The sequence below is a fragment of the Neovison vison genome, chromosome 10 (assembly GCF_020171115.1).
Source record: "Neovison vison isolate M4711 chromosome 10, ASM_NN_V1, whole genome shotgun sequence".
Classification (NCBI taxonomy): domain Eukaryota; kingdom Metazoa; phylum Chordata; class Mammalia; order Carnivora; family Mustelidae; genus Neogale; species Neogale vison.
Genome location: NC_058100.1, coordinates 45239510 through 45251191, shown reverse-complemented (window position 1 = coordinate 45251191; position 11682 = coordinate 45239510). Strand labels below are relative to the sequence as shown.

At 42.2% G+C, this 11682-nt stretch overlaps 1 long non-coding RNA gene across 1 annotated transcript in view; it reads left to right on the top strand.

The window, feature by feature from the left end:
- The first annotated feature begins 432 nt into the window (after positions 1-432).
- Positions 433-11682, top strand: part of LOC122918134 — a 28767-nt gene continuing 17517 nt past the window's right edge. Inside the window, exons 1-2 of the long non-coding RNA XR_006386561.1 lie at positions 433-518; positions 9781-9891. This is a non-coding gene — a long non-coding RNA (uncharacterized LOC122918134). The remainder of the gene's footprint in view (positions 519-9780; positions 9892-11682) is intronic.

Below are 11682 nucleotides of genomic sequence, written 5' to 3'. Positions count from 1 at the left end.
TGATCTTTGTGCCTCTGAGAAGGGGGAGAATATGTACCTATGTGTGTATATTTCAACTGGGGGGAGTGTGTGCTGGGGGAGCGGCCGGCCAATGGCAGGAATGGGGAAGAAGGAATTATATTTAATGAAACTGGGAGTTCACATGGACCTTTCAGACGTTAAAAAAAAAAAAAATGTTGCTTTTATATGCCAAAGTCTTGAAAGGGGCTTGACGGCTTACGGCTTTGGTGTATTTTTCCAGATGGCAGATGCCATTTTGTGTTTTGCATAAACTGACTAAATTTGCTTGCTCTTTGTACTTATTTCACAGGCAACCATTCTTTGCTTTCAATAGGACAGAAGAGCTCCTTGGCACTGGAACCCTCGTGGTCTGGTGAGGGAGGGATGAGGGATGTTCTGAGGACACACAGCCATCATCCAAAACTTCCTCTGTTCAGATGGAGGAAAGAGGTTGCACCAGAGCCTTGGATCTGCTTTGCCTGAGGGATGGTTCGGACTGCGTGAGTGAGTCACAGAAGGTGAGCTATGCTGAAGAACTTTCCAGAGCTATGTTTCCTTCCAGTCTGCCCATTCTTACCTCCATGGAGGACAAATAGATTCTTGATGTTCTTATTTCAAGTCCTCTACATCTTGCTAATTGCTGGTTGTGTGATCCTGAAACTTAATTCCCCTACATTTCAGTTTTGGGGAAAAAAAAAGAATTAGGATGATGGGAATAAATAACACTCATCTCTAAGTGTTGTTATGAAGATTCCGTGGATTAGTTAACCCATGTAAAAGATTTTTTTTTAAGATTTTATTTATTTGACATAAAGAGAGAGAGATCGCAAGTAGGAAGAGAGGCAGGCAGAGAGAGAGGAAGAGGCAGGCTCCCCGCTGAGCAGAGAGCCCGATGCGGGGCTCGATCCCAGGACCCTGAGATCATGACCTGAGCCGAAGGCAGAGGCTTAACCCACTGAGCCACCCAGGCACCCCAATCCATATAAAAGATTTAGAGCAGTGCTTGGCAATGTAGCAAGTGTTCAAGAAATGTTGGTAGTTATTATTGTTATGATTGATTTCTGTGGAAATTTGCATTTTTACCCCTTATTTTCTGAGGCTTGACCTACCCTCCTCCCATTGTCCTTATTCCAACTCCTTGGGTTTCTTTTATGGAATTAGACTAGTAGTTGAGTGGATCAACAGTCAAACAGAATCAAGCTGAAGTTCTTGAAGGAAAAATCAATAACGATAGCTCCTCAAGAGTGACTTCATTTCTCCAAGCCTCAGTTTCTCCATTTGTAAAATAGGGACGATAATCCTCATACCTGTTTCTGTAACATTTGTGAGAGGATTAAATAACGCAGGGCTTGCACAATATCTGGCAAGGATGTAAAGCATGTTGGTATTGTTATTATTTTTGCTGCCCCAAATATAGCGCTCTTATACTCAAAAGGGCCTCGAGGAGCTTGTCAGGGTTCCAGGGCTCTCGCTTCATGTCAGCTACCTCGCCAGAGAAGAGAGCACACACAGAAATAGAAAGATGCTGAGAGGCCGTGACTTCCCTGGGACTCTTTGCTGCATAATGACACAGAATTGAGAGAATCAGGTCTTGTTGGACATGGATTCCAATTAAAGTTAGAAAACTCGAATTTCTGAGCAGGCCAATCCTCACTACACTGGGGATGATTCCAAAGCACAGGAACTATTGGATTAGGAACTTTGGCCTTAGTTTTCTGTCCTAAGCACACACCCCCCACCCTCCACCCCCCACCCCCACCAAATAAAGTATAGGGTTAGGTAGGCTGTGAGGGAGCCCTAGTGACCTGGGCTGGCCACCTTTTATGGAGGAATCTGGCATTAGCACGTCATAAATATTTAAATTTCACATTTTCAAAAAACGCTTATTTTTTGCCTTCAAACTGAAAATGGATCAAAATTGCATCCGTGAGTGAAGGAAACTCCTCTCTCATCGTGTTATCAAATAGTTGAAACCGTCTGGATCACGTCTGTCATTTTCATCCAGCAATGAAGGGTAGTCTCTATTAAAAACTGAATAAAGAGAAAAAAATGAACACTTGAAACTTTCATCCCAAAGCTAGCACGGACCCTGAAAAAACAAAAACCACCAAAGAACATGGAACAAGGAAGTAGGAAAAGCATCACCAACCTTGCAGATAATTTTGTTGGCTCTGTTAGATCTTTCTGACCGACCCCTTCTGCAGGCCTGTCACTTCCCACAGTGAGAATAAGATGGGAATTGAGACAGGAGAAAAGGTACAGGGATGACTTCCTTTCTCAATTCAGACAAGATGACAGCCCCATCTTTTTCTCCTGACCTCATGCTTAGAAATTTCTCAGACAGTAGAATGCTGCAGATTCATTATCTTTAACAGTAAAATAAGAGGGGAAAGGAAAAGCAAACAAAAGACAAAAGAGAGAAAGTACTTGTCAAAAGGGACAGGGAAGAGGAGTTAGAAGGAGCACAAAGCTATATTGTGAATGTGGGGGAAAGAAAGGATATAGCATCAAAAGAAAGGAACATCACAGTCCCCCAAGAGAGGTGCTTAGCTGGCCAATGAAGATACAAACTCCCCTTCGGCCCAGTGGTGGTGCTCCTGGGATGCAAATTCTTGGAGAAGACTACATTTCCCAGCCTCCCTTGCGGTGATATGGGACCAAGGGACTGGTTCCTATCAGCGGGATATGAACTGTGATGAAGAGAGATGTGTCCCTTTGGGGCTCAGTTAAGACACAGGTAGCTTCTCTGTTCTCTCTCTGTCCATCTTCTGGCGAGATAATGCTTTGATGTCATCCATGCATAGATGTAGAGCATGGAAGGAATGTGGATTCCCAAATCACTGCTTGGAGAAGAGCAGCCCAGAAGAAGCTGCCCAACCAGGAACATGCACATGAGATTTTTTGTGAGTGACAGATACATGTTCATTTGTTTAGTCCCTAAGCTGTTGGGAATTGTTTGTTTTCCCAGCAAGTGTTATTTACCTTGAGGAATCTAGAAATCGATACCAGAAGGGAGCTCTCGTAGTTACTTTTTCTTCTCACCTTTGCTAAAGAAAAAACAAAACAAAACAAAACACAACCCCCCACCCCGAGTTCATTATTTCCTGATTTCTTCTTCTTCTATTATGGTAACCAAAGCAGCCAATAACAACCAACACATGCTATTTTTCACCTACAAGCTTAAGAGTCATGTGGTCTGACTTTCAAGTTACTAAAAGCAGCAGTTTTGCCAAGTATTTTTCCACTGCATGTAATGGCTCTCCAGCCATGCAGACCAACATATCTGCTTCTAGCAACCTGACCACAGAGTCAATGCCACACATTTTAGTGTTTTGTTACAGGACACCATATCTGGTATGAACTATTATAGGCGAGTTTAGTCAGAAAAATAGAAGCCTGTTGTGGCAGATGCCATGTAATGTCTTCACCAAATGATCTCTCTTCCCTGGGCCCTTGGGAAGATCATAATGTCCTCACTCTTGCAATGTAATTGAGGCCAGAGGACCGATTCTTGGTAATGGAGTGTAAACATAAGTACGGTGCCACCTTTGGTCCAGGAAGTTAAGAGTGTGTATGTTTCCTGTTTCTTTCTTCTTCTCTTCCACTGGGATCTTGAAGGAGGTGTATTTCAGATGATAGAGCTACAAGATAGAAACTACTCAGCTTATAACCTGAACAAGAAATGAACTGTATTTTGTTGTATTCAGGGTTTGGGGCAGAGTGGTGTTTATTACTGAAACATACCTATCACGTTCGGATGGTACTCAAAGTATTTCATCAGGGAGGAATTCAGTGTAAGAGGGATTAGAAGACCAGAATCACCGTGAGAGTCAGGGAATGAAGGTCAAGGACGTTGTAGCTGACTTTCAGGTGATCTGAAGTGAAGGCATCAGCAGGGCGTCAGATCGCCACCAATGATCTCAGCTGTCTGAAGCACCGATGGGGGTGAAGCTTAGTAGAATGACACGGAGCCCTGTGTCTGCTTTCTGCCAGTGCCCACACACCTGCCTGTAGCTTCTGATAGGGAGACATGGCTTTTCCCTCCATCTTCCAGGGATTGCAAGAGCCTCTCTCAATGACAGGGAGGACCAAAACACTACTGCCTAAGGAGTCTGGGAATGTAGTTGTCAGGCTTTCAGCCCTTATGGGACAGAGGGGGAGCTTAGAAGGACAAAGATGGTGCTTGTTGAGTTTCAACAAAAAAATGTCAGGCACAAATGTTCCTTGTGCTTGCTAGAGTAAATCCAAGTGGTCATCCCTCCATAACCCATTTTCTCTAGATTCTTGAGGGCAGATCTTAATCAATTCTCTATTCCCCAATGCTAGATAATACCAGACAAAAAACTGTTGTGAATTGATTTGGATGGCATGACAACAGAATCACTAGCAAATAAGAAAGTCCCATGTATTTAAGTTAGATTTCAAGGGTCCTGTTTGCAGAATCTGATGACTCTCTCTAATGGCTGCCCTAGTTTCTTCTCCAGCTAAGCAGTCTTCCTTTCTAGTCTTCCAAGCTCCACAGGTGACCTTCAGCTTGAGCTCTGTGTCCTGTCCACGCAGCCAAAAAGTGGAGAATTTGGTAATGATCTGGGTTATTGGATCTGTAGAGACGGCCAATAACGCATATCTCAATGTAGTTTAAAACAAACATATATATACACATATATATGTATATACATACACCCACACATATATACACACATAATCAAGTTGGTTGTGTAGAGTTAGTCAAAGTATTTCTATATTTTATTCATTTGGCTCCAAACATGACTTTTGTGCTTTGGCAGAGCTGGGATCTCTTTGGGAATGTGGGGTTTGTGAGTTCATGTTGGGGCAAAGTGGGGAGTATTGTGTAAGTGAGGTGGGGGTGGGGTAGACTTGGGTATTAGAAAGGACCCGTTCAGCCGTAAGAAAAGGATACTCAGGAAAGGGAGGGCGAGACCCTGGTGTGGTCTCATCTAGAAAGGCACAAAGTTAAAACCCTGTGGAAGATTAAAGACATCCTCTTGGTATTTATTTTCCTCATCAAAAAGGGGTAAGACTATTGTGCCTATGGTAAAAATAATAGTAGAATGACTCAGACTTATTTACAGCCATCAAAGAAGTGAAGATATGGATCATGTCACTAATTAATCTTTTTATCATTATGAAGTGGTGACCGTGTCTAGCTGAAGTGTTGTGTGCATAATAGCACAATTATGGGGGATGTGATGATGTAAGAGCTGCTACTGCCCAGTATTTAGCCTCTCTTTTCCATTCCCACCCACCCTGATCTCTGGCTATATTTAGTTGTTTTACACAGTGTACCTGGACCGAAGTCTATTTTATAAAATTAAAAGAATAGAGAGAAGAGTTAGAGTCTTTGTAGAAAAACCAGGCTCCGCAAATTCTATTTCCCTTGTTTACCCATGTTCCTTCTTGGTAAATATATTTTCTCTTACTTTGCACCTAGAATCATGGATGGAACATAATCATGAGTTTATTTTGTGTAAAGGGAAGTAGAGCATTGAGCAATCATCTAATGAATGTAGTCAAGATGGTTAGTGAATCTGGAAAATTCCACTCTCAAAAAAAATTACTTTCTCTACCCTGTAACAGATTTCCTCTTGGCCTTAATTATCCACAGAGTTGTCCAATTTTCTGATAGTCTTTACCATTGTTGACATCACCTTAATAATTTATTTAATGGATTTCATTGGGTTCATTTGGGAACCCTTTATTCTAAGTGGCTGCTTTTATAAATTATTCAATAAGCATTGAACACTATTCCAGTTATCTGTTGCTGTGTAATAAACTACTCCAAAACCTACTGACTTAATGCAACAATTTATTATTATCACTCTTGGTTCTTGAGTTTGATGGATTCTGCTGCATGGTTCTTACCTGGGGTCCCTCATATGGTTGCGGTCCGATGGTAGCTGGAGCCAGCTAAAGTGTTTCCGAGTCATATGTCTGGCATGGGGCTAGTGAGGAATCTCTTTCTCTCCACATAGTTACTTTGGGCTTCCTCAGAGCCTTTTGGCCTCTTGGTAATCAGCCTTCTTACCTTGGGACCAGCTTCCCCCAGCACAAGCGCTCTACGGTCCACCTGTGAGTGCCAAAGCCTCTTAAGACCTAACCTTACGGGTGCCTGAATGGCTCAGTTGGTTAAGCATCTGCCTTTGGCTCAGGTCGTGATCTCGGGGTCCTGGGATCGAGTCCCACATTGGGCTCTCTGCTCAGCTCTCTGCTTCTCCCTCTCCCTCTGCTGCTCCCCCTGCTCTTGCGCTCTCTCAAATAAATAAATAAAAATCTTTAAAAGAAAAAAAAAAAGACATAGCCTTAGAAGTCATGCAGGTCACTTCTATGTTTTTTTTTATCAAAGTAGTCACCAGCCATCCCAGATTCCAGGAGCTGGAGAAATAGGGACCATCCCACAGGAGGGGGATGGTTTGTGCATTCCAGGAAGGAAAGAAATGGTGGCGATCATCTTAATGACAAGCTATGGAATGTACCTACCAGGTGGCAGGTGCTGTGATAGGTACTGGGGAATCGTGTGGACTACAGAGGCACAGTCTCTGCCCTTGTGGAGATTAAAATCCATCCCCACTCCAGTTTGACTAGACAGGTGTCCCAATCCACTGCTGAGCGGTAGATCTCAATACTCCATGTATGTGGCCATGAAACTGGTAAGCGCTAATATGGTAATTTGTGGTTTAGTCATTTTGACTTCCTCAACAGTCGAAGTGATTGAAATCTGTGATTATCAGATCCATAGCTTGGTGGTCCATTTGATGATCTGATCAACCCATGCATTCTTTCAAACATCTGAGCAAAACTAGGCTGTCCTCTGTTGCCTAATGCTGAGTTCCTGCTCTGCATGGAGGCTGACGCTAACTTCTTAAATTTGTGATGGGGAATATACGAGACGCCGAAAAGCCAGATTTTGCTCCTGGTGAGCTTCCATTCCTTTTGGCAGTTTGATCATGAACAGGTGGAGCAACTTGTGACAATTACAGAGCAAAATGTGGAACCCAGACAACACGGGAGAAACTACACAGGTGGTGTCTCTCCATTTCCCTCTTGAAAACTACCTTTTGGAGAGAGAGAATGGACAGTTTGCCTCAGTTTTCTTCTCTCCCATGTCATTAATGGAAGGTGATCTAGGTTTGTTCAGTAAAAGGAGATTTCAGGACAGGAATGTTGACAGAAGAGTTGGTGGTGTTCAGCAATCCTCAGGTCTTATCGTTTTTGGCATAGTTCATGTCCATTTCACGGTATCAGCTCTGAGGGGTTGGGGGAGGGGGCTCATGATGACACAAGAGATCCCTTGACATTTCAGAAACAAAGGTCAAAGCCCGGAAAGGTCCCAGAGCAGGCAGAATTCCTGCACACGCTTGTCAAGTTCCCTGCCGTGAAGCTGCTATCGTATTGTGCTTTCTTAGGTCTGTTCATTTATGTTATCTCACCTAACGTGAAAGGACATAATAGGGAATATTTTAAGTAAAAAAAACAACAATCATAACACATATTTTGCCTTAATGACATAGATGTTTCGAGCAAAACTGAATTTTCGCTTAATGTCATATATAACAAGACTCCTCCATTAACTTTAACATTGTACCTCATACTTGCCCCGGTATGCATGCTTTTCTCATCCTAGTGATTCTTGTGTCCTCTGGGCATTATTTGCTAAGTTAAACTTCTTCCCATGTCTCATACCAATTTATTTATCTGTCTGAAATGCCTGTGCCTACTTCTCTGGAAATTCATGAATTTTAATTATACCCTCCTCTTCATTTGGGTAGGGCATACTTACTTTAAGTGTTTGGGGTTATGTTGTTTTGTGCCTAAGGCTAGATATGCCATTTTATAACTTTTCATGGGCACCTAATCTGGCCACCTTTTTAAAAAATTTTTTTAAGATTTTATTTATTTATTTGACAGATAGAGATCACAAGGAGGCAGAGAGGCAGGCAGAGAGAGAGAGGAGGAGGCAGGCTCCCTGCCAAGCAGAGAGTGCGATGCAGGGCTCGATCCCAGGACTCTGGAATCATGACCCAAGCTGAAGGCAGAGGCTTTAACCCACTGAGCCACCCAGGCGCCCGGATTATTCTGATTTTTAAAGCATTTCAACTACATATTCATGAAGATGAAAATAACCTTGATGACTGATTATCTTTTCTCTGGGAAAACTCTTTTTGTGAATTCATGTAAACCTGAGTACTTCAGCTATGTCAGTACTTGGGATTGATTGTGGCAAAAGTGAGTTTTTTCCTTGGATTATAGAAGTTTTCTGCTTCAACATGAGGCTACAAAGCCTTTGACGTTCCATGTCAGCCTTGTGGGAGTTTATCAAGGTTTTTCCAAATTGGTGCTGAGAGGGCCACGGACATGACTTGGAGGACTTAAGCTCTTCCTCTATAATGTCTAGCTAACTCCCAGCTCTGACTCCCTAAATGACATACGATTTAAGTAGAAACTTGGGCTTGGCCTTAAGAAAAATCTCCTAACTTGTGTCATCCCCACTCTTCCCTTTTCTAAATAATTTTCAGTCCCTAAACCCTTTTTATATACAAAGTCTGGTGCTGCCATGGCCTTTCTGCTAGGTAAGGGACATCCCAACTTGTTTGACTGGGGGGGCCGCCAGGAAAAGTTTTCTGTCCTTCAACTATCATATGTTATTTTGACATTCCTGATATTACATTAACATGAAATAAAGCTTTCTTCTTTTAGTTAGGCATATGCTTAAAATGCAAATCCCGCTGGAAGCATTAATATAATGATGGGCCCTCATTCCCATAAGGTGCTAATGACTGATGGCAGATCTTTTTTTGAGAACGGGTTTTCATAAGGGCAAGGTGGTGATTGAGTTTGGGACAGTGGTAGGTCACTGTGTTCTTAAATGTGTCTGTCGGGTTTTTTTTAAAGATTTTTATTTACTTATTTGACAGACAGAGATCACAAGTAGGCAGAGAGGCAGGCAGAGAGAGAGAGGAAGGGAAGCAGGCTCCCCGCTGAGCAGAGAGCCTGATGCGGGGCTCGATCCTGGGGCCCTGAGACCATGACCTGAGCCAAAGGCAGACGCTTAACCCATGGAACCCCCCAGGTGATCCTGGTCACTGTGTTCTTAAAACACTGTGTTCAGAAGTAGAATATTGGTACTTCACGGAGAATCTCAAATGATCCCTTGAGGTCCAGAAGGAAGATAGTAAATCTTCTGTTTATTTTATTTTAAAATTTCATCTTAAGTAAAGGTTTTTTGTTTTGTTTTGGCTTTTTTTTGGGAGAGATCTATATATCTACCTTTAAGTAAGCTCAAGGCCCAATGTGGGGCTTGAACTAATGACCCTGAGTTTGGGAATTGCGTGTTCTACCAATGGAGCCAGCCAGGTGCCCCAGGGTGTGTTTATTTTTGACACGCTGAGTACTGTGATACACATGGAATTTATAAGGGAAAACACACAAATTGTATATATCTCAAATCTTTTTGCTGATAGAACTGTGTGATCTAGAGGTTTAGCAAGTACTGCTCATGCGGGATAAATGTGGGGAAGGTTTTCATGATGCTGCGTGGAAGATCAGGAGATAGTTTCAGAACGAGTTTGCCACATCAGAATCCTGACGGCCATTATTACTGATTTTAGTCATTTGATCAATAGGGAGTTTACTAACTCTCAACCTGACGCCAGACAGTCCCTTTTAAGATGTCAAGAAATTGCTCAATTCTAGGATGTTGACCAAAGAAAGTAGATTTTAATCATGCCTTTCCCCTCCCCCTGCCCATTTTGTTTTCTCAAGGGTCTCATGGGAACAGAAAGTTTGAGAGAGTTTACTGTTTGTGCAAAATGACTGGTTGGGTAAAGAAGTCCAAAGTTTATTATCTGCAGAACAAATAAAACCTGGGCAAAGGTAAGTGAAATGAATGTCTCCCACCTTGTCCCCTCAGCCCATCTAAGGGGATGTTTGCGCCAAGGATTGTGTAACCCAGAACCTAATCTACGCGCATTTTAGACTCCTACTGGTTAAAAATAGTCACTGACTTTTATTGCTTTTTGTTTGACAAGCTGTTGAATGTGGTGTCTATACAAAAAGCATATTAAAAAAATCTATTTATTGTTGAGATTAGTTCTAAATATCCAGGTGTTGCTTGTCCTATGGCATCAGAGCAGCCGAATTAGAATATTTTTCTCCTTCTCCTAAAGTAGACACTGCACAGCTCTTGGCAAATAGGAAAATAAGTTTACCAATTCGTGGCTACTCTGGACTTTTCTGTTGGTGGTGATTAATGACATCAAGGACCATTGGGTTGTTTTTATGATTACCCTGCAGTAATCAAAGGCATTCAGACTGGTCAAACATATAGTGTAGGGCTCAACTAGTCTTTTAGAAGACTAACTTCCAGTGCATAAATGTTGATGGGACAGTGGGAAAAAACTGAGCGCGTGAGGTTAAGGGCTTACTACTAGGGAAAAAAGGAGTAATGCTTTGGGTCCCAGAAGTCCCTTACTAACCAGGTATTGACTGACCATTTTTCTATTTTGACTCCTTTTTGTTGTTGCTTTTGTGGAAATCTGAAGTTTGTAAAGCCAATTAGAGAGGCATTTTATATGGGACGTTCGCAAATTACGATAAGGAGTGAGCCAGAAGCCAGTTACGGATAGAAGCTAAGTCAATTAAAGAATTGACTTCTAATTTTAAAATTAGGGACTGGAGACTTTTATAAACCTTTTTCAAGTATATTTATCATCAAAGAACTACTTTTTCAAAGAGATGTTTAAGGAAGAGTTTAAGCACGAAGAAGAAACCAATCAGTATGAGATCCTCTGACAACTTTTTTGGGTGGCTGAAGACCTAATTGATTTGATAATGTGTTTAATGAAATCCACACAAAATTGTCTCTGTCCATGTGAGTATGTATGGATATACAGGTAGTTAAAACTAGTTAGTGTCCAGATTATCTGAATAACCATAAGTTTATGGCTATAATTGTTTAAGAAGAAAACCCCATAATTTTCCAGTATGGAGAAGACAAATTACAATTTCTAAACCTGAGCCCTGCTATGACCTATGGTTTGGAATTTCACTCATGACCAGCTCTTCACATGGAAAAACTAATTATGGTATAAATTTAGCTTAGACATTTGGAAGTACTTCTGTAGACCGAGACACTAAGCTGAGTTGTAAATGGGTTTATAGTTTCTGGACTCTTTCAAAACCCAGAGTAGACAATTCTCTTTCTGGGTCTGTGAATTTGTCATTTTTTTTTCCCCCGGGGGTGGGGGTGGGAACTAGAGGTACCTCAAGGTAAGGTAAGCTGTGATTATGGTTTGTGATTCAAAAATGGGCTTTGAAACCTGCAGAGCCCATTAGCTCAGTCAATGAATAATACTACAAACAATGCTTGGAGACCCAAGAGCATTAAGACATTTGGTGAAGAAGATGACAGAATGCAAGAGGGGAAAAAAGAGAGAGAGACAGAGCCAGAAGGACCGAGAAGGACAGGGACGGGAGGGCCTGAGCCCGAGCGTGTCTGAGGTGTGCGGTGGCCGGCTGCTTGCTCAGAGGGCCTGGTTTTCCAGTCTGGCACTGGGCTTGATGACTGTGTTTATTCAGCTCTGGTATCAGACATTCCCTTTTCCTGCCCGAAGAAGTCCCCTTTGAAGAACGGCTCTGCTGGGGAGTAGTTTCCCCTTGGACGGG